The 26,683-nt window shown below is 47.0% G+C and overlaps 1 long non-coding RNA gene across 3 annotated transcripts; it reads left to right on the top strand.

The window, feature by feature from the left end:
- The first annotated feature begins 1,002 nt into the window (after positions 1 to 1,002).
- LOC308478778 lies at positions 1,003 to 22,648 on the top strand. Of its 3 annotated transcripts, XR_013987257.1 has the most exons (4): positions 1,003 to 5,746; positions 17,794 to 17,857; positions 18,152 to 18,345; positions 18,923 to 22,648. It is a non-coding gene; the product is annotated as an uncharacterized lncRNA (long non-coding RNA). The 3 variants fall into 3 exon arrangements; XR_013987256.1 differs by having other exon boundaries at positions 1,003 to 5,412; positions 18,152 to 22,648; XR_013987258.1 differs by having other exon boundaries at positions 18,152 to 22,648.
- Positions 22,649 to 26,683: the final 4,035 nt, after the last annotated feature.

Here is a 26,683-nt window from a genome sequence, read left to right as displayed (position 1 = left end):
ACTTCCGAGCTGGCTCGCGCTTCCCCCCCACCCCTTTCCCGCCGCCACCTCCCTGTCGCGGGGCTCGGGCGGCTTCCAAAGCCTCTCGTCGCCAATGCAGGGGGAAAGTCCCGAGAGTGGGGCAGCGAAGGAGCCGAAGCGCGCGGCTGTTGCTGTTAAGACGACGACGATGACTGAGGAGGCGGCGGCTTCTTCTGCTTCTCCTTCCTCCTCTCACGACCCTCCGCGGCTCCCCGGGCGGCGCTGCCTCGTCTCCGGACGCGCGCAGAGGAGGCCTCCGTCTCCCCGCTGGCGCCTTCCTCGCTGCCTCTCTCCGCCGCTCTTGCCCATGTGTTACTGACAGAGCAGAACCCCAACTACTCCGCGGCTCGGCCCCTCGCGTCACAGCCGCGCCGGCCAATCCGCTCGCGGCTTGTTGAGGCGGAATAATAAAACCTGCCAATCGCGAGCGGGAGGACAAAGGAACGGGGCTGGGGGGAGGGAGGAGGGGGGAACCGAGTCAGGTGGGGAGCCGAGCGGGGTGGCAGAAGCTCGAGCGAGCGAGGAGGGGGCAGGACGTCGTTGTCGTCGTCCGCTTCACTCAGCTCCTCGTCCGGCAGACCGTCTCCTCCTCGGCCGCCGTGCTTACCAGTCCTTCCTGTCATTAAAGGCCCCAGTCCTTCTGCGCGCCCTTCCTCAGGACCAGAAGAAGCACTTATTAACACGCTCTTAAAACTCGAACTCAACCCCCCCCCCCCTCAGCACAAACTATGCGTAGGGTCGCAGGCCGCGAGCGCCGAAACTTAAAATCACCTGAGGGAGCAGAGCCAGGAGGGTGGGGGGAAGACGTGATAGGATGAGGTTAGGTTGTGCTGTCGCCTCCTGCGCGCGCCTTTGGGAGCGGAGTCCGTTAAATTCCGTTGGGAGTTTAAACTTCTGGGCAGAACGCGCAGGGGCGTCAAGGCAACGGGGGGTCGCGAGAACCAAATTTTCTCCTTTTTTCGCCCAAAAGTAACAGGCGAAATCCCCTCATGAGGGCTTCTCCTTTGCTGGGAACAACCCCCGACGAAACTTTGAAATATTAAGAGTGGCGATATGCTCACTTTCAATCAGGGCGCTCGCTTGTCAAGTGTCCACCACCTTCATGCAGTGTTGCTTTGTAGGTTTCAAAAAGCTCATTCATTTGCAAATGCCCCCCACCCCACCCTGCGAGTAGATCATCTTTATTCTGGCAAAATACAGAACATTTTGCGGTTTTATATTCTGATTTTGTTCCGTGGACCGCCCTGAGACCTCCGGGTATAGGGCGGTATATAAATTCAATCAGTCAGGATGGGGTGGTTGGTGGACGATATTCTTTAATAATTAAAAAAAATCTGGTCCTGAAGTGACTTCCAAGCAATCCATTACAATCTGTTGCAGCCTAACAGGATGGCCCCTAACTTGGCAGAGAGAGAAAAATACCTGAAATACAGAACAAAACTCTTATCAACGGGGGAGAGGCACAAAAGATCCACAAAAAACTACTGAAAAGCATTGAAAGTACTCAGTTAATTGAGGTTCTGCTCTCCCCACACCCAGCAGATGCCTGTCCCCAGCAAAAGATTGCTGCCTTTCAATGTCCTCTTTTGGGGGGCAAATTTTTTTTTTAAAAGCTCAAGAACTTTGGTGGGCGATCTTCGGAGGAAAAGCTCTGTCTCCCCCTAACAAAAATCTTGTCTACGCCCATGATACAGGATGTAGCTTTTTACATGGAAATACAGGACAATCCTGTATTATACCGGACAGGTGGCAACCCTGCCGTATTTACTCGGGTCTAATGAGCCATTGAATCTAATGCGCACTTCAATTTTCAGAACCTTGAAACCCAAAAAAGTATTTGCTGGCAAATGTAAATGTGACATCGAATCTAATGTGCACCTTAATTTTCGTGGCGTAATTTGGCCAAAAAGGTGAGCATCAAATTCAAGTAAATACAGTGTTTGCATTTATTTGACCAGAGCTTCCCTGGAGCAGAGCAAACTGGTGAACCCCAGTCCAAATTCAGTGTGCTGCTCTATGCTGGCTCCTTTGGTCTGAATAGTTCAGCAACTGCTGTTGCTGCTCCCCTTCACTTACTGGAGATGTTACTGGGTCTAAACAAATGTGTGCTGCACTGCACTAGATAGATGGGTAGCCTTCAGTAAAACTGAGGACGACTATAATGCCTCCAAAGCCTCACTTTTACCACCTTTTGCCCTGCTGGCCTTCCCCAATCTATTCCTCTTTGTGGCACCACATAGGAGGTTTCAAATGGAGGGGTTTGGAGCAGGGACGTTGACCCAACAGGTTTTGCAAGTTGGACAGGACTGTGACTTTCCCCAGTGCTAAGCTCTAAGGCAGATCCAAAGAGGATTAGTGCCGATAGCCAACATTAAACGCCGCTGTAACTATTTTCCATAACTCCTTTTCCGATACTACTCCTTCCACCTTCCTGCTGAGTGCTGAAGCAGAGAATTTGACTGCAGTGGGAAGTTTAGTTTTGAAAAGGGCTTTTACTTTCCTTTAAATCCTCTAGATATTTACTTAGAAGTGAGTTTGAGGAGATTTGCTGCTCCCAAGCAAGTGGGCATCGGTTCACAGCCTTGGTATCTGTGCTTGTACAAGAGCTGTATAAACGAAACTCTTCTCTTGCGCTACAAAAAAGAGAGAGGAAAAATAGACTCTCATTTTCAGTGTCTCTTTTCCTGCATTTAGCTTGCAGGCAAGCCTCTCTCCTTTCATGTTTATCTTCCTAAACTGGACTGTAGTCATTCTGATAAAATTATAGTGCCACCTATGTATTCTTTACAGTGCCTGTGATAGCGTTGATTTTAAACAGCTCTTGAAACAGATTTTATATATATTCTACTTTATAAGGGCCATATCAGCACCTCCTACAATTCTGAAAATCACAACCAGTTTAGGGCTCTTCACATGTGCCTTTTTGTGAGACACGCTATGCTTCTCAGCATGGGCATGTAGAAAGCTCTACCTACCAAAGGGAAAAAGTGACTGTCTTAATTCTTGGGCAGAAACATTTCCTAGTCTTTCAGATTAACCTAGAAAAATGACTGCCCACATACTTCATGATAACTATTTGTGACATAAGAGAAACAAAATTTGAAATGCTTTCATGTCTGCTTACCTGGATGCAGTTCTTATCATAGGCAGTCAGGTAAACGGATATTTGCCAGTTTTCCTTGACTGAGAAGCCAAGGGCCTTGTGCATGCAAAGATTTAGCTCCATCACCGAACTACCAAACTTTCTTATATTAACTCTGAATGTCCATCTCTCTCCACCCCCGTTGTTGGAGTTTGGTTAATTTGTATTTAGAGCGGCTTCTCTAAGCCACTTTATTGATAATGAACAAGTATAACTCTTCCTGTTGAAGGAGAGAGTGAAGAGGGTACAGATCATCAAGGCAGCAATCCTCAAACCACTTACTCCAGGGCACACTGGCTGAGGTCAATGGAATGGGACTCCTCCAAAGTGCAGCTGGAGGTATTAGCACTGATTATGTTGATATTGAAGGAATATAGGGTCAGGCCTCCTAGGCTGTTTTTTTTCCTCAGAAATTTCAGAGAGCACTTTAGACTCAGTCCTATGCTCACACACTTAACACTTTACCAGCTCTTCATGTGGTATACTACTTAGGACAAAATTTGATCCTTTGATTGGAAAAGTAAAAAAGAAAAAGTTAGCCGTGTCCCTCTCATCAAAGCAGTGGCCATTGATTCTTAAGTACTCCTTGTTGAAATCAATGGGGAGTTCAAGCTTAAAAATTAATGCTACTGTAACTCAGTGTTATTAATACCCCATAAAATTTTAAAAGAGGAATATGTTTTACGTCTGGCTGGCAGTTAACAGCGCATTGTGCCATTTAAAAAGGCAATACCATCGTTCTTTAAAACAAACAACTAAGCCGACTTGAAGAGAGCGAGGACCCAGTTAAAGGAATTAAATATCCAGTTGTGTAAAATTCTAATAGAAAAATGAAATATTAATTCCATGCAAAGGACAGTTGTTGAAGCCCATACTTAACCAAAGCCAGAAGCAAACAGCCCCTGAAGAAGAAATATTGGTAAGGGGGATGTAGGTATATTCAGTGCTATGTTTCTATATCACAGGCAACAGGATCCTATATCTAATGATCTGCTCAGAGTGACATATCATAAATGCAATAAAATGCATAAACCTGGGAGAACAGTTTGAGAAGTTTCTTAGACGGTTCAGCTCATAGCCTGTGGGCCAAATTACAAGGAATGGTGATAGATCATAGATAGATCTGCCTTAGGCAGAGTCAAACTATTGATTCATCTAGATCAGCGTTGTCTACTCTGACTGGTAGCAGCTCTACAGGGTTTCAGACCTACTTGTAAATGCTGGGGACTGAACCTGGGACTTTGTGAATGCAAGAGAGATGCCCAACCACTTAGCTACTATCCTTTCCAAAGGATCTTCCTATGCTTTAAATACTAATCTACCTCACCCATGTGCAAAGCAGAGATGCAGGAGAAATTGAGGGCATAACATGAGGTGTTTAACCTGTCTCTCCTGCACACATACCCCATGCTTAGGGTTGCCAAATTTTTAATTGGTTCCTTGCCACTTTAACATCAGTTTTAGCTATAGCATTTAGCAGATGCCATGAAAAACATCACCCAGCTTATTTCAGTGTATCAAACCTCTTTTAAAAGGACAGGCCAGGCTGGTTTTGTGTCTTATCTTTCCTTGGTTAGTTGGCAACCCTGTCCCAACACTTACTTACCTGTTGTATTGGAACTAGGGTGACCAGATGCAAAAGGTGATGAGGCTCTGGCACCTTTAATACTTGTGTAGAATACAGAATTTGCAGGTACAGCTAATGAAATTCTCTCTATGGAACAACTCCTCAAGGTATAGGAGCCCTGTCCTCTTTTGCATCTGGCCACCTTCAGGAGCCCAGCTAGGAGAAAATTGACCTTGGAGGAGCTAGTTTGCAGGACAGACAGACAGGATAAGGGCTGGTGCCCATACACCCTTTAAATCCCACCCCCGCACACACTTTGGACACAATTGGGGCAGACCTGCATTTAAAGACCTGGGGTTGCTGCCATCACATACATTTATAAAGTTTTACATTTTGTACTGTGTTTGCATTTTATATTGTTTTTTTATATTCCGTTTTGATTGTAAGCTACTTTGGGTGGGCATTTGTTCAGAAAATCAGCCTTAAATTATTTTCAGTAAAGTAAATGTTTTCCTTTTACATAAACACACTGGGAATATTTATGCGAGGACAGTATAGAAATATTATTATTATTATACAATGCTTCCAGTTCCAGATCACTGCCGAAGAGGGAGAAAGTTTTAAAAAGTAGCTTCGCAGGCTGAAGGACAAGATGGCAACTTCCCATTCCATGTACTGACTGGTAGGGCAGCATTCTCCCTCATGCCAAAGGGAATTACCATAGCTTGGGGAGGAGTACAGGAATGGCTTTGTGACACACAAACCTTCAGTGTCACTCCCTTCCTCCTGCCCACTCCATTGTTTGCCACCTGAGGAAGCTGCCACACTCTGCCTAATGGTAGGTAATTATTTATTTTAGTAAGGGTTTGGTGCTCCCACATTATATTATTTAGTAAGGCAATCTACATATCACTTACACTTCAAAGAAGCCTCTAAGCCATTTTGAACACTGTAAAACTATCACCAACCAAACAGTAGAAGACGGGGGTGATGGCACCTACCTGACCTCCTGACAGGTGAGTCTCTGCTTCTTATTGGGGAGGGAGGGGAGATAGCACTTTGCACCATCCCTTCCTCCTCACGATTTCCAAGATATCAGGTAAGCACCTCTGCCTCCTCTAAAGTTCCCCACTCACCCCTCCTTATTAAAAAAAATGTTTTTTCTTGAACTTTTTCCACACAGCTTTTCCAAATGTTAACATAGGCTTAGTAAGCCAACCTTGGGTGACATCGTCGGCACCTCATTGTCCTATTGCTAAAGCAAAGGGATGCGGGTGGTGCTGTGGTCTAAACCACTGAGCCTCTTGGGCTTGCCAATCGGGAGGTCGGCAGTTCGAATCCACATTGCTCTGTCCCAGCTTCTGCCCACCTAGCAGTTCGAAACCACACCAGCGCAATTAGATAAATAGGTACTGCTGTGGCAGGAAGGTAAATGTGCACTCTGGTTTCCACCATGGTGTCCCATTGCACCAGAAGCAATTGAGTCATGCTGGCCACATGACCTGGAAAATTGACAAACACTGGCTCCTTCGGCCTGAAACAAAATGAGCGCTGCAACCCCATAGTCACCTTTGACTGGACTTCTCCGTCCAGGGGTCCTTTACCTTTAGTACAAGTATAAAATATATCCAGCTCCACTAAAGTCTCTGTAGAGCCAAGTGATGACCTGACATGCAGAACTGCAGCCCCCACTTCTAGTTTAGCTCTCAGTGTTCGAACGAGGATGGGGAGTGTCCAAGATCCTTTTTGCCTGTGGGCTTAACTTGGCCAGGAAAAAACACCTGAGAGAGGTACCTTGTAAGCTGCATCTATGGAATGAGGGGCTGTGCTGAGGGTCCAATGGGAAGCCCCCGTGGCTCTTAACTGAGCCCCTGGCCTATCCTTAATATAGAAAAAACAAGGTCTTGCTTTGACAGGCAAGAAGTACTTTCACATGCCAATAAATCAAAGCAGCACGGTGCTGCTTTTCTCTGAGCCACTTTTGTGACAATTGAAAACAGTTGGCCCTTTGCTCAAGACAGGGAAATTGCATTATCTGCATGCAAGTGATCACAGCAGAGTTTTGGTTTGGTTTCTATTGTTGGGGGAGGGGTTGGAGCAATGCACACGGCCAAGCCCGCAATTGCCCTGGCATGATCAAAGAACAACTGTTTTCCCATGTCCTACAATTGACCAAAACAGCCCCACTGACAAGAGTAAAGGGACACGTGAAAGTAATCAGTGATCACAGTGCATTGGCAAGTACCTAAGGCAGTAAAGTACCCTGAAACTTGCAAAGTTAATGTGTTAACATATGTTAGCAGGAAGATTTTAGCCAGAGATACCTCTTTACAGATGATGATGGTGATGATGCAAAGACTAACATTATCCCTTTTGAAAATGCGAGAAAATGAATGATTATAATTCAGTTTAATAAATATATAGAGATACAGTATATAGGTGTACTTGAACCACAGCGCCACCTTTGGGTGTCCTTTATTTCTGCAATTGTGGTCTCAGCAGGACCAAAAGAGTAGCTCAATGCAATATAATATTTTGGGGGATATATGATAAAAAAGTATGTGTCTGAAAATGCAAAAGGGAAAACAAAATTACTTTTCCATGTTTTTGACAGCACCACTAAAATGTTGCGTTAAACAAATGTGTTTCGGATGAGAGAATGCAGTTGATACTTTTTTTCTATTTATGCATATTGCGTCTTTTTATATAGATTCATGGGAGTGCCTTTAAGAGGGTCGTAGGCAGATGGTCATGAGATTGAGCTTTCTCCATCACTCTGCATCTTTGTAAGACCATCTGTCCTTTGGGCAGGGGGCAGGTGGAGGTGATAGACACTTCAGTAGCGTTGCTACTGTTAATCCCCCCCCCCCTCGTTATTACTGACCCTTTTCTTATGCTTTTAACTGGAAACCAAAAATGCAGAAAATATGCAGGCTATCCTTTCCCATCACTTTCTATCCATACCAAGGAACATAGGATGCATCCCTAAACTGAGCCAAATCCATTGCTCCACCTATCTCAGTGTCACTACACTGAACGACAACAGTTCTCCAGGGTTTCAGAACGGGACATTCCCAGACTTACCTAAAGAGGCTGGTTTCTTCCAGGGACCCTCTGCATGTAAGGCAACTGCCCTACCACTGAGCTATGGCCCTTCCCTACCAGCTTCAGCAGCGATGGTGCAAATAGTCAAATATGTTGCATCCTGCACCAAAATGTCAGCATGACCTGCTCTTCTCATAGTAGCTTCCTCTGCTGAGTTCACTAGGTGAAGCTTTCCTGGCATAGAAACATATCCTACTGACTTGCAAAATGGAAGAATGAGGACTGCGTCAGGACCTGTAAATAGCTGCCCTGTGTGATAAGCCAATGAAGCAGAGGGGACAACTCCTCAGTAAAGGAGTTTCAAGCACTGGACTGATTCCTTTCATTCAGGATGACCATTGGTTCCTTCTGGACAGAAGGGTTTCCTTTTCCATCTGAACCTTGTTTGAACAATACATTTTTCCTGGGGACTGATGCGTCCTTGGTTGCTTCTAATTTTGATTGATATTGAAAGTTGTCAACTAACCACAGTTCCCTAAATACAGAAAACTGGATTGTTTTAACTATAATTAGTTAACAAATTAGAATATCAAACCATGGTTTGATCCTGGTTTGTTTGAATCAACCAGAATTAGGGGGGATAGGGGACACAGTTTCCTGCAATTTGATGTCAGACGGAACTGTGGTTAGCTTAAAGGCAAAAGCACAAACTTCATCTTAATTGTATATGAGGGAATTCAGGAACAGCACATGAGCCCAAGGCTTGCATACACCAAATCTCCTAATCACAAGCCATGGTTTTCCATTATGCTTGAACCAAGAGAGTGAGTCTGTGTCTATTAGCTGTGTGAGACGCAAACACCAATATAGATACATCACTTTTCAAAACTTTCTCCCTGCCAAGGAAAGTGTTCTTATGTCTTTTTAAATGTGGAGCTGAATTATGTGTTAAGTGGGAGATGGGGTGATTTGGGGCACATAAATGTCATGTGGGTAAGAGATGTTGAACCCTCCTACCTGCTACTGCTCTCCCTATAGTTCCCTCTTCTGCCCCACCGCTTTTCTTTCATCCAGTTTCACTCCTGATACTGGAGTCAGGCTTTCGGTGGAAATTAGCTGAAGGAAAAGTGGGAGGTGATGGGGATTTCAATACCCCTTCACCCATATATCCGTAAATTGCAATTCCACCTACAGCTATATATGGGATTGGGGGGAAGCAATGATTAAAAACAGGGCTGGCCCAAGACATTTTGCTGCCCGAGGCAAAGGACAAGATGGCACCTCCCTCATTGCAACTGGACTGGCAGCTAAATCTTACTTCAACACTGGCATTAACAGTGTCCTCAGCTATTCTTGGGGGCAGCTGGTTAGCTTGGAGGCTAAAAGGCAGGCCACACAGCACACATAGCTGTGTCCACCAATACCTTGTTGCCACTTGTCCCTCAATATCTACCACCTGAAGTCTCCACCTCACTATGCCTAACAGTAGGGGCGGCACTCTTTCAAAGACAGACATACAGTGGTACCTCGGGTTAAGAACTTAATTCGTTCCAGAGGTCCGTTCTTAACCTGAAACTGTTCTTAACCTGAGGTACCACTTTAGCTAATGGGGCCTGCCGCCACCACTGCGCCGCCACCGCACAATTTCTGTTCTCATCCTGAAGCAAAGTTATTAACCTGAGGTACTATTTCTGGGTTAGCGGAGTCTGTAACCTGAAGCGTCTGTAACCCGAGGTACCACTGTATGCTACTTTTGCAAGTGGTTTGGCCACAAGAAGAAAAGTGAAAAACCTATTACTATTTTAGAAGTTCGGTGCTGCTTACAACCTACAATGTTGAATAGCTATCTTTAATTACATTCTAATAGAAAGACCTCTCAGGTAAGCTTAGGTTATCTGTGTTATTAAAAATCGCTGTTGGCGTTGCACATCATTTATTTGATTATTCAGAAATCTGTTATCTATAGATAGGAAAGTAGCCTTAGGATATATTTACATCTTTTAAAACAACAACAATCTCCCTTCCAAAATATTTAGCGAGCTACAAACTTTTCTATGTCCAGACAGGGACACTGACTGTTATGTACTGAGTTGAGGTGTTATGTACTGAGTTGAATAGGATCCAAACTGTAGCAGTCTGATTGGTCCTAGAACAATAGGATTCAGAATGCAGCAGTCTGATTGGTCCTAGAACAATGCAGCAGTATGATTGGTTGGCAGGAACCACCCAATCCTGCTCCAGATAGAAGTGAATCCACAACCTGATTGGCTTACAGTAGAATTCCAGAATTAGCCAATCATGTGCAGCCCATTGTGTAAATAATGTATATAAAGCAGATACTGTGAGGGGACATTTATTCATTCCTCCTCACCACTATGAGCTGAATAAAGAGCATGAAATCACTTTGCGACTCTGAGTATATTTCACTGGCGACGAAGATGGGATCCCGCTGAGCTGACTGCCACACACAGCACCGCAGCACCGCCAACTGCCGCACCGCTGCCTCGCACCGTGTATCCAGGCTTCAGCTCCGGGGCACAAGGAACTCAGAATGGCAGCCAACAGCAGCTTCTCGCCATTCAACCCAGCATCTGGAGACTGGGAAGCGTACGCCTCCCGTTTCACCTTCCTCCTAGAAGCCAAAGGGGTCACCGACGAAGAAGACGCCAAGAAGAGGGCGATATTCTTCAGCGTCTGCGGAGAGGAGACGTTTGAAATCGCCCGGGCTCTCCTTGCGCCTGAAGACATCGCTACTGTTCCATACAAAACAATAATGGAACAGCTGAAGGGGCACTTTTCGCCGCAGCCCTCAGTGGTGGCTCGTCGAAATGCCTTCTACGCAAAGCGGCAAGCCCCTGGGGAAACCATAACTGGGTTTGTGACCTCTCTCCGCCAAGCCGCCCGGTTCTGCAACTTCTCAGAGCTGGAGAACATGCTTCGTGACCGCCTCGTCGGTGGCCTGAAGGATGAGAAGCTGCAACGACGCCTCTACGCTAAGAAGGACCTAACGTTCCAGGTCGCTCTGGAGGAGGCCCTGGCAACAGAAGCTGCCGAGAGGTCGACCCAAGAGGCACGGCCGAGCCTGCCATCCCAACCGAGGGTCCACCATGAAGACCTCACCGACGACTCAGGATCCGACAGGGAGGAGGTGCACCGAGTACAGCAGCGCACTCAAGCAGCGCACAGACCACAGCTGCCTCGACGAGAAGGAGGGAACTGCGCAAGCTGCGGGGAGAGTCACGAGAGGAGGACCTGCCGTTTCCGCAACGCAGAGTGCAGGCAGTGCAGAAAATCGGGACACATCGCCCGGGTGTGTCGGGCTCGGCCCACCCGACACCAGGCATCAGATGACCAATCCAAGAGCCCCAGGTCCCGGGGCCCAACGCACCAAGGCAACTCGACGGAGCTCACGGACTTCCAGGTATACCAGTTGCCCCACCCCAACGTAGAGAAAATTTATGTAGAGGTACAGATAGAGGGGGCCCCATGCCGCATGGAGCTTGACACGGGTTCAACTCTATCCATAATCTCGGCAAGGACCTTAAGGAAACTGTGTCCCACTGGGGGTCCCAAACTCAGGCCGGCCCCATTCACCCTCCGGGACTTCCAGAAACGTAAGGTCCCCACAATGGGGGTGGGGACCTTCAGGGTGCAATACCGAGGGCGGACGCGGCAACTGGACTTGCTTGTGGTCAAGGGCCCCTACATTAGCTTACTGGGATTGGCATGGTTTGGACCACTGGGGCTAGCTGTCACCGGGGTGAACCACACTAGCTTACAAGTGGACGTGGACGCCATATGCAAGGAATTTCCAGGGGTTTTCGATGGGAAATTGGGACAGTATACGGGCCCCCCCATTGCGCTACAGCTTGACCCCGCAGTACGACCGGTCAGGCTCAAGGCCCGCCGGGTCCCGTTCGCCTTGAAACCCCGTATAGACGAGGAATTGGACCGACTCGTAGAGCAAGGAGTGCTGGAGCCGGTGCCTAATGCTCCCTGGGAAACCCCAATCGTCACACCCGTCAAGCCTAATGGTTCGGTCCGCATCTGCGCAGACTACAAATGTACCATAAACAAGGCCCTCACGGCCCACGCATACCCAGTGCCAGTGGTCAGCCATGTCCTTGCCACCCTGGCTGGGTCGAAAATTTTTGGCAAGCTGGACTTGGCCCAAGCATATCAACAGCTGCCAGTAGATGAGGCCACAGCAGAGGCACAGACGATTGTGACGCACAGAGGAGCGTTCAGGGTAAAGCGGCTGCAATTCGGTGTCAGCGTGGCACCAGGCATATTCCAGAATATAATGGACTCTCTCCTTAAAGGGATTCCTGGCGTCACCCCCTTCTTCGATGATGTGTTGATTGCCGGCCCCACACCAGAGGAGTTTGAGGACCGCCTCCGCACCGTTCTGCACCGTTTCCAGACGGCGGGTCTCAAGGTGAAGCGGGAAAAATGTCTACTAGGAGTGCCTCAGGTGGACTTTCTGGGATTTATGGTGGACGCAGAAGGGGTCCACCCGACTGGGGACAAGGTACGGGCCATTTGTGATGCCCCAGCGCCCAAGAGCAAGACTGAACTTCAGGCCTTCTTGGGACTATTGAACTTTTACCATTCCTTCCTTCCCCACAAGGCGGCGGTAGCGGAGCCCCTACACAGACTCCTGGACAAGCGGGCCCCTTGGGTGTGGGGCCAGCGCCAGGAGGCCGCATTCCAGGCAGTCAAGGACTTGCTTGTCTCAAACTCGGTCTTGGCACACTTCGACGAGAGGCTGCCGGTGGTGCTAGCATGCGACGCCTCACCCTATGGCATTGGAGCTGTCCTGGGGCACCAACTCCCGGATGGAAGAGAGGTACCGGTGGCGTACTTTTCCCAGACACTCAACACAACCGAGCGGAACTACTCGCAAATCGACAAGGAGGGTCTGGCAATCGTAAAGGGAGTAAAAAAATTCCATGATTTCTTGTACGGGCGGCCCTTCACCGTGGTGACTGACCACAAGCCGTTGCTTGGCTTGTTTGCCCCCGAAAAGCAGACCCCCCAAGTGCTGTCTCCTCGCGTCCTCAGGTGGTCAATTTTCCTTGCCAGCTACCAGTATGCACTGATTCACCGACCTGGGAAGGCGATGGGCCATGCGGACGCCCTCAGCAGGCTACCACTACCGGAAACAGGCCCTGACCCAGCACCTGCACAAGAGGTTATGAGCCTGGAGCTGCTTCCCGACCGCCCCATTCAGGCACAAGAAGTTGCACACCATTCCAAGAAAGATAGGGTCATCTCCCGGGTCCTGGACTGGGTGTGGAGGGGATGGCCCAGCAGCAGCCCCGGGCCAGAATTCGCCGGCTACACAACCCGCAAACATGAACTGTCGGCCCACAAGGGGTGCCTGTTATGGGGAAGCAGAGTCGTTGTTCCCCAGCCCCTCTGCAAAAGGGTCCTCACAGCCCTACACGAGACACATCCAGGGGTAGTAAGAATGAAGGCCCTTGCCAGGAGTTATGTGTGGTGGCCGGGGATCGATGGAGAGATAGAGGCCTGGGTCAAACACTGCCAGGCCTGCCAAGAATCCCGCCCAGATCCCCCAAGGGCCCCAGTCCAGTCCTGGGAGTCCGCCCGAGCACCATGGTCACGCCTGCATGTGGATTTCGCTGGCCCCTTTCAGGGGAAAACATTCTTCATAGTGGTGGACTCCTACACCAAATGGCTGGAAGTCGCACTGGTACCGTCCACTTCCACGTCCGCAGCCATCCGGGTACTACGCAGGCTGTTTGCAACCCACGGGCTCCCTGACACTCTCGTCTCAAACAACGGGACTGCATTTACGTCAGGAGAATTCCAAACCTTCACAGCGCAGAACGCCATCCGCCACATCCGTTCGGCGCCGTTCCACCCTGCCACCAATGGCCAAGCAGAACGCATGGTGCGGACCACCAAGGACACCCTTCGCCGCATGACGCAAGGGGACTGGGAGTACCGCCTTGCCACATTCCTTCTAGCACAGCACAGCACCCCCAGCTCAACGACTGGCCGGAGCCCCGCTGAACTACTAATGGGTCGGCGCCTTGCAATCAGATTGGACCGCCTTCACCCCGATAGAGCTCAGGATGAGGTAGTGGTGGGGGAAGGCAGGAACCCCCGGACCTTCGAGGCCCAGGACCCAGTGTACGCAAAGAATTTTGGGGCAGGCCCAGCATGGGTACCCGCCACAATCACCAGGGTCACTGGCCCCGTGTCGTACGAGGTGCTAACGGATGGGGGGCAATGCTGGCGCCGCCACTGCGACCAGATACGGCGACGATTCCCGGGAGAAAACCAGGAGGAGGACAGGTCAGAGGAGTCCCAAGGGAACAGCGGGGCAGTGAGGCCCATAGAGCAGGAGGGGCCAGCAGGAGAGGCAGAATCAGTAAATACAGAGAGGACCCGTGAGGCCGAAAGGACACCGGAACCAGAACCACGACTGAGCGAGCCGGTTGCACCAGACCAAACAGCCGCATCACAGCCAGCATCCTTGGAACACGAGCCAGAACCCGGAGCCCGGACCAGGGAACACCCCAGGCCACAACGCACACGTAGGCCGCCGGCATACCTTGAGGACTATGAATGCGACCTCCCGGGCAGGACTGGAACTTAGAGGGGAGGGGTGTTATGTACTGAGTTGAATAGGATCCAAACTGTAGCAGTCTGATTGGTCCTAGAACAATAGGATCCAAAAGGCAGCAGTCTGATTGGTCCTAGAACAATAGGATTCAGAATGCAGCAGTCTGATTGGTCCTAGAACAATGCAGCAGTATGATTGGTTGGCAGGAACCACCCAATCCTGCTCCAGATAGAAGTGAATCCACAACCTGATTGGCTTACAGTAGAATTCCAGAATTAGCCAATCATGTGCAGCCCATTGTGTAAATAATGTATATAAAGCAGATACTGTGAGGGGACATTTATTCATTCCTCCTCACCACTATGAGCTGAATAAAGAGCATGAAATCACTTTGCGACTCTGAGTATATTTCACTGACTTAAGCATCTCTCCCCTCCCCCCTCCCCCTCATCTATAGGAAAATCTAGAAAAGGATCATTATCCAGTCCAAGTTAGGAGTCTTAAGTTCTTATTGGGAGAGATTTGGAGTATGCTCAGCTCTCTCACTAAAATCAATGAGACTTAACAGTGCTGAATGCTGGCTGGCTTATCCTGGCCAAATGGCTAATTTCTGATATACAGCATGATACTGTGCATATCTACTCAGAAGTAAGCCCTATTAAATTCACTGGGACTTACTCTTATGTCAGTGTGCACAGAGTTGCAGACTCTGATTTCTTTCCCCATTTAGTTCAATATAGTGCAAGCATAATTACACAGGAGTAAGCCCAAGAGAGGGGCGCAGGTGGCGCTGTGAGTTAAACCACAGAGCCTAGGACTTGCCGATCAAAAGGTTGGCGGTTCGAATCCCCGCAATGGGATGAGCTCCCGTTGCTCGGTCCCTGCTCCTGCCAACCTAGCAGTTCAAAAGCACATCAAAGTGCAAGTAGATAAATAGGTACCGCTCCTGCGGGAAGGTAAACGGCGTTTCCGTGCGCTGCTCTGGTTCGCCAGAAGCGGCTTAGTCATGCTGGCCACATGACCTGGAAGCTGTACGCCGGCTCCCTTGGCCAATAAAGCAAGATGAGCGCCGCAACCCCAGAGTCGGTCACGACTGGACCTAATGGTCAGGGGTCCCTTTACCTTTACCTTTAAGCCCAAGAGACTCTATGCACTTTTGAGCAAATATGCATTGGATCGGGCTACCCCCCCACCCCCAAATAATAATAATTCAAGAGTGGAAGTCAGAGCCATCCAAACCAATGGGCTTGTTTAGGATGGGCAGGAATATACGGTGTCTTCCCCATGTTTCCACACCACATGATAGAATTATTGAATCTTAAGAGTTGGAAGGGACCCTGAGGGTCATCTAGCCCAACCCCTTGCAATGCAGGAATCTCAGCTAAAGCATCCATGACAGATGGCCACCCAACCTCTGCTTAAAAACCTCCAAGGAAGGAGAGTTCACCACCTCTCTTATATCTTTGCTAACTATGGCTGCACAAACCCCCATACATTTAAAGCACATTTGTCGAGGGTGCTGGAGTTCCTACAGTTCCCAGTGCTCTTTAGGGGGACGTCATGTGCTTTAAATGTATGGTGCATACACAGCCTTAAAAAAAATGCAGCAATATTTCCAGCAATTTTTCCAAAAATATATTAATACTGAGTGAAGAAATATCCCCCTCTGCTTTACTTGCCTCGTTCATAAGGATGTTAAAGTGGGGAGTTGGAGGCAGAGAGAAAGAATTCAGGCGATTTGAGGAGGAGCCAAAATTGTGGGGTCGGGTACAAAATTCACCACTGCAAATTCACTGAAGTCCCTCTAGTCATTTGGTAGCTGCCACTCTTTTCACTCAAAAGTTCCCAGAGTGTGAGGGCATCATGTCGCTCTTAGGGGCATGTTTGGAAAAGGACAGCTGGGCCCCATTTACACTATATGTTTAAACTCTATTATACCAATTTAAACCAACATGGCTTTCCCCTAAAGAATTCTGGGAATGGTAGTTTGTTAAGGATGCTGAGCAGTGCTGTTTTTCTAGAAAAAGAGGTACAGGAACTCACCATAAACGCCTCCCTTGTTCTCTTATAATGGCAATGGCGCCCATCTGTGAGGTGCCAGAACTGAGTTCTGGCGATTTCTGGCTGGAAAAAAGCACTGATGCTGAGAGTTATTAGAAGACCCCATTCCCCACATACAGCTACAGTTCTCATAATGACTTAGCAAGCAATCCTCCTTCCCAGGGAACTCTGGGAATTGTAGCTATGTGAGGGGAATATTGGGTAGATAGGGCTCAGCACTAAAACATTTTGTTAAGGTTTGAGATTGACAATAATAACAATAATTTCAATAAAATCTAAGAGCAGGCCCTGTCCCCAGCCCAGCCCACACTGAAATCTTTTATCTCATCTTTCTCCTGCTACGGACCCTTGACATGGTGCTGCAAAACAAAATTTCACATAATATTTTCAGGGAGCAAGTTAAGCAGACAAATAAAACATGAATTATAAAATGAATAAGCAAATTTGGCTAATTCAGTTGATCCAACTGTTTTTTGGTTTAGTGAATGCAAGATACATGTCACAGTGGCATGAGTCATCCTTTTTGGCACCATAACTAAACTGTTTTGGATCAATCACTACTGTTTCTTTAAGCCTGGCCCTACCTCAGAATATTCCAGCAGTAAAATCTAATATGTTAGTCATTTCATTGTAAAGAACAGGAAATACCATAATTGTTTTGAATATTTTCAGAATGCAAAGTGACCATGGATTGCACTAGTTAATTTTAAGATAGTATTAGCTTGGGGGGGGGAGGGAAGACCCTCGCCCCCGGGTTTTATATTTTTACTCACTCTTTCGCTGCAGTCTGGAATGAGCTCTGAAAATATGCTTAGAGAGTAGCTAATAAAAAACAATATCCAGGAATAATTTGTTCCACAGGAAGAATAAAAAGTTAAGCAACTTTAGCTTTCTTTTCTAAATGTTTCTGCCAAGCAAATTTTAAAAATTCAGAGAGGATATTAGCATTGTACCCAAATGACTGCATACCCATTGACTGGTTCATTTTGATTGTTTCATTTCCTTTCTGACCAGATAAATCAGGCTTCCTCAACTTCGGCCCTCCAGATGTTTTTGGCCTACAACTCCCATGATCCCTAGCTAGCAGGACCAGTGGTCAGGGATGCTGGGAATTGTAGTCTCAAAACATCTGGAGGTCCGAGGCTGAGGAAGCCTAGATAAATATTTAGGGCAGCATTAAAATTCCTTCTTACAACTAGTGTCTCATAGTTAGTAAGTTATCGCATATTTCCCTGTTATCAGCCAAGAATGGGAATGAATTATTTACTACCACATTGCCAGCGACTATATATTGTGAAGTTTTGATGATTTCAAAACAGTATAAACAGTATTTACGATTGATGTCTCTTTTTTTCCTGCTAGGAAGCAAGAAAGGCAGCAAGCTTAATGGTAAAGTGGTACCAGGATTATCCCCAAGGATCTTCAGGTAGGGCTGGGAATGAAACCCTGGACAATACTATGTGGAGAATATGGAACTAGCTAGATGAACCAACTGTCTGCCTTTGTTTAACACAGCTTCGTTTGATACTAAAGTGGGGCCATTGTGGTAGTTGAGCCCCTGCCCTATTGGTCCTCGTGCCTCTACTTTTCCTCGGTGTCTCCCAGCTGCTTCCCGCTTCCTTCCAGAACATTGCATGGAGACCTCATTTGAGACAGGCGACTGTTCTCAGGTGTGTGGTTTACATGCCAAAAAACGCACTCCACTTTCAACCCTTTTCAGGGTCTTTTGAAGATGGCCATAGATGGTTCGGTCGCTGGCTTGTCAAGTCAACAGAATCTTCTATGGATCAGAAAGACACCTGGAATCCTCTTTGACATGTCCTCTGCAGAAGAATTCGTCCTGAATTCTGGGCAAGAATTGTAGCAATTGGTTTGCATGAAGAAGGTCCAAGGTTGAGGCCCTGGCTTTTCCAGGTAGGTCTGGGAAGGTCCCCTGCCTGAAACAGTTGCAAAGCCACAGCCAGTTAGTACTGAGCTAGAGTGACCTAGGGCCTGACTCCATATAAGTGTCGTGGATTTGTTGGATGCAGCAGAATGGTGGGAGGAACCAGCTGGGGAAACTTCAAGGGATGAAGGCTCAGAGCCCAGGGATTGGTGGTGGGACAACGGTGAGTGGACAGAGGGAGAAGATTAGGAGGAGGAGGTGTCAGAAGCTGAAGAGGTTACAGGGATTAGTGAGCGAAGGGAGTATATGGCAGAGAGAGTCCAGAATCAGAGGCAGAAGCTGATGTCGGCATGCAGAGGGTCGCAAGGCCAGCTGGCTAGCCCCAGCTGGGTCGTCTCCTTCCAGCCGTCCCACTGCGAAGACCCATCGCCCTCTGCTCTGATGTAAATCAGCGACCCAGGCTTCAAAGCCAGGGCACACTATGTCAGCAGAGCGAACTGCACACACAGAATAGGCATGAGGCTTGTGGAAGCATACTACAACTACGGATTTATTAATCATAAATCAGGACAAAGAAACATGTCGTCCCTCTTTTTGTCTTCTCAGAGAGACAGGGAAAAGGAAAAGCCATACACACAACGGAAGTTCCCAGCATACTGTGCTGGAATGTAAACAGACATGTGACACGTATGAATTCCATGTCTGCTCCTTAAGGTGGAATAGAAATTCTCAACAGCTGAAGCAGGAAAGGAGGGAGGCCAAGAGACAAAGATGAGTATGGATGGTGAAGAGGTGCTGGAGTCTCTCCCTCCTGCTGTGACAAGCTCCCCTCCCCTCTGGTCTCCTAGAACCAGGAGAGGCATGAAAAGAGCAGGGGAGAAGTTAGCTGCTTCCAGATTGCTTAGGGAAAACCCTGGAGCAGAGGGGATTTAGTCAGCTGTGGGGAGGCCGGGACCTTCAATCTCTGCTTCATGAAGGCAAAACCAGTTGGAGACGAGTTGCTGCCTCCTTAGACTTGACACTCCTGTTCAGATCCTGTTTGTGCTAATAGTTAAGTCCAACTTGCTCTGTAAGATTTACTGCTGGCTTTCTCCTGTCAATAAGGCAACTCCCTATGTTCCCAAGTTGCATATTGGCTTCCTGCTTGAGCTACACGAAGACTTACGGGTGGCACACACTGTTTCAACAACATTTTAATATGAATCAGCTCCACAAGATGTGTCACTTCTAAAACTATTTTTCATTTTTGCATGTTATGTACCTCCCCCCCCCGCCGCCCCCCTCCATTTCATTAGAGGAGTCTCTAATTGGAATCTGAAAATACGTCATAACCTAAGTGACCCTCCTTAAATCAAGCAGAAAGATGGTTGCGTAATCTGAGGTGTTGAGGCATGCTGATTTTTTCCTTAATCAATGCTCTGCAAACTAGACTTTTAAAGTTGAGAACTTATATAAAAATTAAAAAAGAAAAATTCAGAGTTTTCTAACACCATCTGATCTCTTTGAAGCAGCTAGAATCCCAGAATAAATTATCTCAAAGAATTCCAGTATTTATACTGAGATCAGTCTGGGGAAATGGATCCAAAAAATTATGAGAGGGACAAATCCAGGGCAGATGATGGTGCTTTCAAATCAGGGGGGAAACTATTCTAAAGGAAACCAGAGTTTTCATGGCATCTAAAAGTGAAAGGGAAGCAGTATTGTGAAACTAGCAAAAAGCATAAGTTTCTTCTGTAGAAATAGACCTTTATACCAGCTCTACAATTCTATGATTCCAGAGCTGCGTTCTCGCCCCAGCTCTCTTTGACATATTATTCTATCTTCTTCTCTCTGTCGCTTCCATATGCCTTCAACTCAACTGACAATGGGGTGTTCAAGGAGTGACGGGAGTCCATTCAACCTGCCATGTCTCCATGCCAAGACAAAAGTGTGGTGGGTTATTATCTGAGAGTGACTGCAGACAGTCAGGTTGTGTATCTACAGCAGCGACTGGAGGAGGAATTACCACTGGGAGGAAAACACCATGGTGCATCTTCAGCAGCACAACCAGATGCCTTCATCTGTTCCAACTGAAAGAAAACATGTCTCTCCTGTATCAGTCTCTACAGCCACAGCAGGTGCTGTAAGTCTCCAATGGTTTGACTTCACCTCCAAAGGCACAAACTCTTCCACTGTGTCCCAAGATGCCAACCAACCAATGATCCCAGATGGCCAGCATGCAAAATCATAGACTGAAAGTACATTTAAAACACATTTCCCCTCAAAGAATCCTGGGAGACTTTAGTTTGCATCTCACAAAGTTAAATTATCAGCACCCCCTAAACTACAGTTCCCAGGATTATGTGCTTTTAATTAATGGCATGTGTGCAGTCTTGCCTGATATCCAAATATTGTTTGGTTCAAAATGAAAGCAGACCCAAGTTGCCTCAGAATCAAGAAGCAGGATGATTACCCCATTGAAAGAAAGTTCCAGCTTGAATCTCTCTCCTTAACCGCCAAGAAACTCCTACTTGAATCTCCCATGTCTATTCTCTGGTTTTGAAAACATTTGGTTACAGTTGTCAGGAAGAACCATGTAGCCTAAGAGAGAAAGGACAGACAAACCAGCTAATCACAGACAACTAGGCAAATGAGGTTTTCCAATCCCATGCAAATGTAGGGAGAATGACTTCTTTTTTTCTCCATGGCCGTGAACCCACATTCTACCCACGACCCTTGTGTAAGATAGGCTTCCTACACAGGAAACTGAACTTACTCATATAACATCTGGAGATTTGCTAATAGTGGTAGGGGGAAGGGTTGAGGCTTAAGAAAAGATGGAGCTGGTCTAATTAAGCTGGCCAAATTTAAGAAATCCAGCCAATTTCCATTAAAGGCGTCTTAAATTATGTCATCACCAATTTAGAGCTTCTAAAATTAAGATAAGTTAATGCATGTGACAATAGGTCACCAGTGATTCAATAACTCTTCTGCTGCCTGCCTGGGACTGCAAAAAGAGGCACACCAGTCAAATTGTTGTGCAAGCCTATCCAATGGAAATTGTACCATGCAATGACCCAGGAAAGGAATAATGCTTGAATGAGACCTAACTGCAGCAGACTGCACACACTTGCCACTTTGTGATTGCTAAGTCTTGTGACAATCTGGCAATTAAAAGCTACTCTTAATGGAAAAGAACGCCATCGGATAATGGCTTCCTGCCGTTAAATAGATATCGTGGCAAAGTTGTGGTATTTATAGAAAGTCAACACGAAGACAAAGCCAGGAGATTTATTTTCAGAGTCAGTATCCTGGATCCTGAGATTCTCTTGCAATTGCTTTGCATATTTCTATTTTACTACATGACTGATGAAAATGGAATTATTTTTGCCTTGATGTATGTTGGTGCAGCAAAGTGACAGTTGCTCATCTTACCGTTACTGAATAGCTGCACTCTGCTTGGCTGAAGGAAAGAGATTTATGTTGTGGTTCATCCAATCAGAAAGCAGCTAATCCATTTAAGCATAGCCTGTATATTTTATTCACCATAATAGTATTTCTGTTAAGAAAGGAAGGCCTGATGTTTCTGGTTTCTAGGTAGCCTCCGATTAGAAGTTTATAAACTCGGAAGTAAAAGAGGAGAAACTCTATATCCACCATACTTGCCACATTCCAGTTGGACATCTCCAGAAACAACTTAACGTTGTGTTTTCGGCTGATAAAACCCTGAGGATGGAATCCTAGGTTTGCTTATTTGGGGGGGGGGGGGTTCGTTGAAAAAGACTGGGTTGCATCCAGAGTGAAGGGACAATTGTGCAAAGGGAATTTCCTCATCCCTTCCTCTCCAGTGCAGAGTGCTGTACCCCCAAAAAACTTCCTGGGAGTCAGGGGGCTTCTCCTGGGCAGTGGGAGTGCTGGCGGCAGTGGGGAGAGGAGAAGCAGGGCAAACTGGGAAGAGGCAGGTTAAGAAGCCAAGAAAAGCATTGCCCGATGATTTCTGCAGATGAAGCCAGCACTAGAGACTCAAGAGGAAAGCCGGCTGGTGAGGAATCAAAGGACCAGGCTTCCAAAGGGTTAGGCCCAAAGTACATACCTAAGACACACTGAAGAGTACACTTTTAATGGCATGTACAAAATTCCATTTTCAGTGGCTAGTCCACAATTACGAAACTTAGCAATGCATCAAAATGGGCTGATGCTGTCATGTGGAGGTAGCTTAGGATAGTGTCAGGCTGCTGCAAAGTATAGCACCCGATCATCATGCGATCTGTCATCTGGCTTAGAAAGTTTCCACAAAAGGCCACCTGCTACCAGGAACAGATTTATCTCTTTTAGCTGGGGGATGAGTATATATTAATCATAGAATCATAGAGTTGGAAGAGACCACAAGGGCCATCGAGTCCAACCCCCTGCCAAGCAGGAAACACCATCAGAGCACTCCTGACATATGGTTGTCAAGCCTCTGCTTAAAGACCTCCAAAGAAGGAGACTCCACCACACTCCTTGGCAGCAAATTCCACTGTCAAACAGCTCTTACTGTCAGGAAGTTCTTCCTAATGTTTAGGTGGAATCTTCTTTCTTGTAGTTTGGATCCATTGCTCCATGTCCGCTTCTCTGGAGCAGCAGAAAACAACCTTTCTCCCTCCTCTATGTGACATCCTTTTATATATTTGAACATGGCTATCATATCACCCCTTAACCTCCTCTTCTCCAGGCTAAACATGCCCAGCTCCCTTAGCCGTTCCTCATAAGGCATCGTTTCCAGGCCTTTGACCATTTTGGTTGCCCTCCTCTGGATACGTTCCAGTTTGTCAGTGTCCTTCTTGAACTGTGGTGCCCAGAACTGGACACAGTACTCCAGGTGAGGTCTGACCAGAGCAGAATACAGTGGCACTATTACTTCCCTTGATCTAGATACTATACTCCTATTGATGCAGCCCAGAATTGCATTGGCTTTTTTAGCTGCCGCGTCACACTGTTGGCTCATGTCAAGTTTGTGGTCAACCAAGACTCCTAGATCCTTTCACCTCTCAAGCCAGGTGTCCCCCATCTTGTATTTGTGCCTCTCATTTTTTTTGCCCAAGTGCAATACTTTACATTTCTCCCTGTTAAAATTCATCTTGTTTGTTTTGGCCCAGTTCTCTAATCTGTCAAGGTTGTTTTGAAGTGTGATCCTGTCCTCTGGGGTGTTAGCCACCCCTCCCAGTTTGGTGTCATCTGCAAATTTGATCAGGATGCCCTTGAGTCCATCATCCAAGTCGTTGATAAAGATGTTGAATAAGACCGGGCCCAAGACAGAACCCTGTGGCACCCCACTAGTCACTCTTCTCCAGGATGAAGAGGAACCATTGATGAGCACCCTTTGGGTTCGGTCAGTCAGCCAGTTACAAATCCACTGAGTGGTAGCATAGTCAAGACCGCATTTTACCAGCTTCTTTACAAGAATATCATGGGGCACCTTGTCAAATGCCTTGCTGAAATCAAGGTAGGCTACATCCACTGCATTCCCTTCATCTACCAGGCTTGTAATTCTGTCAAAAAACGAGATCAGGTTAGTCTGACATGACTTATTTTTCAGAAATCCATGCTGACTATTGGTGATCACAGCATTCCTTTCTAGGTGCTCACAGACTGTTTGCTTAATGATCTGCTCCAGAATCTTCCCTGGTATTGATGTCAGACTGACTGGGCGGTAATTATTTGGGTCCTCTCTTTTCCCCTTTTTGAAAATAGGGACAACATTTGCCCTCCTCCAGTCTGCCGGGACTTCGCCTGTTCTCCAGGAATTCTCAAAGATGACTGCCAGTGGTTCTGAGATCACATCTGCCAGTTCTTTTAATACTCTTGGATGCAGTTCATCTGGCCCTGGAGACTTGAATACATCTAAACTAGCCAAGTATTCTTGTACTATCTCCTTAGTTATTCTGGGCTGTGTTTCCTTTGCTGAATCATTTGCTTCAAATTCTTCAGGTCGGGCATTGTTTTCTTTATCGGAGAAGACTGAGGCAAAGAAGGCATTGAGGAGTTCAGCCCTTTCTGTGTCCCCTGTTTGCATTTCACCATCTTCTCCTCTGAGTAACCCCACTGTTTCTTTGTTCTTCCTTTTGCTACGAACATACCCATAAAAGCCTTTTTTGTTGCTTTTAACCTCTCTAGCAAGCCTGAGTTCATTCTGGGCTTTAGCTTTTCTGACTTTGTGTCTACACGTGCTGGCTATTTCTTTGAATTCCTCTTTGGTGGTTTCCCCCCTTTTCCATTTTTTGTACACATCCTTTTTTAATCTTAACCCAGTTAAAAGTTATTTAGATAGCCACCCTGGCTTCTTTAGGCACCTTCCATGTTTCCGTCTCATTGGTATTGCCTGACGTTGTGCTTTTACTATCTCCCTCTTAACAAACTCCCAGCCATCATGAACTCCCTTTCCTTTTAGTATTACTGTCCATGGGATCTCACCCAGCACTTCCCTAAGTTTTATGAAGTCGGCTTTCTTAAAGTCAAGAAATTGAGTCCTAGTATGCTTGGCTGCTCCTTTCCACTGTATAGTAAACTTCAGAAGAGCATGATCACTCGCGCCTAATGATCCTTCCACTTCTACCCCACTAACCAGGTCATCAACATTGGTTAGGACCAGATCTAAAATGGCTGTTCCTCTTGTAGCTTCTCCCACTTTCTGGACAATGAAGTTGTCTGCAAGGCCAGTGAGGAATCTGTTTGACCTTATGCTCTTGGCTGAGTTTGACATCCAACAAATATCCGGGTAATTGAAGTCCCCCATTACTACTATCTCCCTTCCTTTTGCATGCTTGGCCATCTGTTCCAGGAAGGCATCATCTATGTCCTCCATTTGGCTTGGGGATCTATAGTAAACTCCCACAGTGAGGTCACTGTTATTCTTCTCTCCCTTAATTTTGACCCAAATGCTCTCACTTTGGCTTTGAGGTTCTAAATCTTGGATCTCTTCACAGGTATACACATCCCTGACATATAACGCCACTCCTCCTCCTTTCTTGTCTGGCCTGTTTCTCTGAAATAGATTGTATCCCCCCATTATTACATTCCAATCGTGGGACTTATCCCACCAGGTTTCAGTGATGCCTATTATGTCATATTTAGTTTGCTGTACCAAGAGCTCAAGCTCATCTTGTTTATTTCCCATGCTTTGTGCATTAGTGTACAGACATTGAAGTCCATTAATCATTCCCCCGTGCCTCTTATTTAAGGATTTTTTCCTCCCACCACTAGGTCTGCGTGCTGTTTGCTCCATTTGGTCTATGACATTTGGATGATCATCTTCATCAATTGATAGACTCCTACCTTCAGGAGCACTGTCTCCCTCCCCCACATTAGTCAGTTTAAAGCCCTCCTGATGAGGTTTCTGAGATTTTTGGCAAAAACATTTCTCCCAACCATTGTGAGGTGCAGCCCATCGCTTGCCAGAAGTCCATCTTCAAGAAACTGCAGTCCGTGATCTAAGAATCCAAACCGTTCCTGTTTACACCATTTGCGAAGCCAGCTGTTCACTTCCACTATTTTTCCCTCTCTCCCTGGGCCACGTCGTTCAATTGGGAGGACAGATGAGATGACAATTTGTGCATTTAATTGCTTCAATTTCCTGCCCAGAGCCTCGTAGTCTCTTTTGATCTTCTGGAGGCTATCGCTTGCAGTGTCATTGGTTCCCACATGAACCAAGAGGAAGGGGTATTTGTCAGTGGGTTTTATGATTCCTTGCAGTCGTTCAGTTACATCTTGGATCTTAGCCCCGGGGAGACAGAACACTTCCCGAGACATCTTGTCAGGCCCACAGATCACTGCTTCTGTTCCCCTCAGTAGGGAATCCCCTATCACCACTACACGCCTCCTCTTAGGTTTGGTCGGGGTTCTTCCGTGAGCTGTCCGTTCCAAGGTCGCCTGCACATTCCCTGAGGACTGACTTTGCTGCTCGTCTTCATATACCTGATCGACTGTAATGAGGGAGAGATCCTCAAATGGAGTCTGCTCTTCGTCTTCCATGCTAGGGGAGAGGACCTCAAAGCGATTGTGTATTTCTAAACAATCAGAGAGAACCCTGGGCCTCCTACTTCTTTGAGTCACGTTTCTCCATATATCTGGCTCCTGTGTTGGTGAACTAGCCTCCTTCTCAGGGGAGTCCCCTGTCTCTTCCTTGGTGGAGACGGTGTGCTCTGTTGCTTCCAAGAAGAGCTCCAGCTCTCTAATTCTTTGGAGCGTAGCTACACGTTCCTCCAGTTGCTGGACTTTGTCTTTTAAGAGGGCAATCAACATGCAATTGCTGCAGGTAAAGCTGCCTGCAACCTTTGGCAAGATGGCAAACATTGCGCAGGAACCGCAGGCGACTGCAGCTGTTCCCTCCCCTCCATCTTGAGAACGTGT

This window comes from Podarcis pityusensis (assembly GCF_964106645.2).
Source record: "Podarcis pityusensis genome assembly, chromosome: 6".
Taxonomy (NCBI): domain Eukaryota; kingdom Metazoa; phylum Chordata; class Lepidosauria; order Squamata; family Lacertidae; genus Podarcis; species Podarcis pityusensis.
The sequence above is the reverse complement of the archived record's forward strand: the minus strand, read 5'-3'. Positions and strand labels throughout refer to the sequence as shown.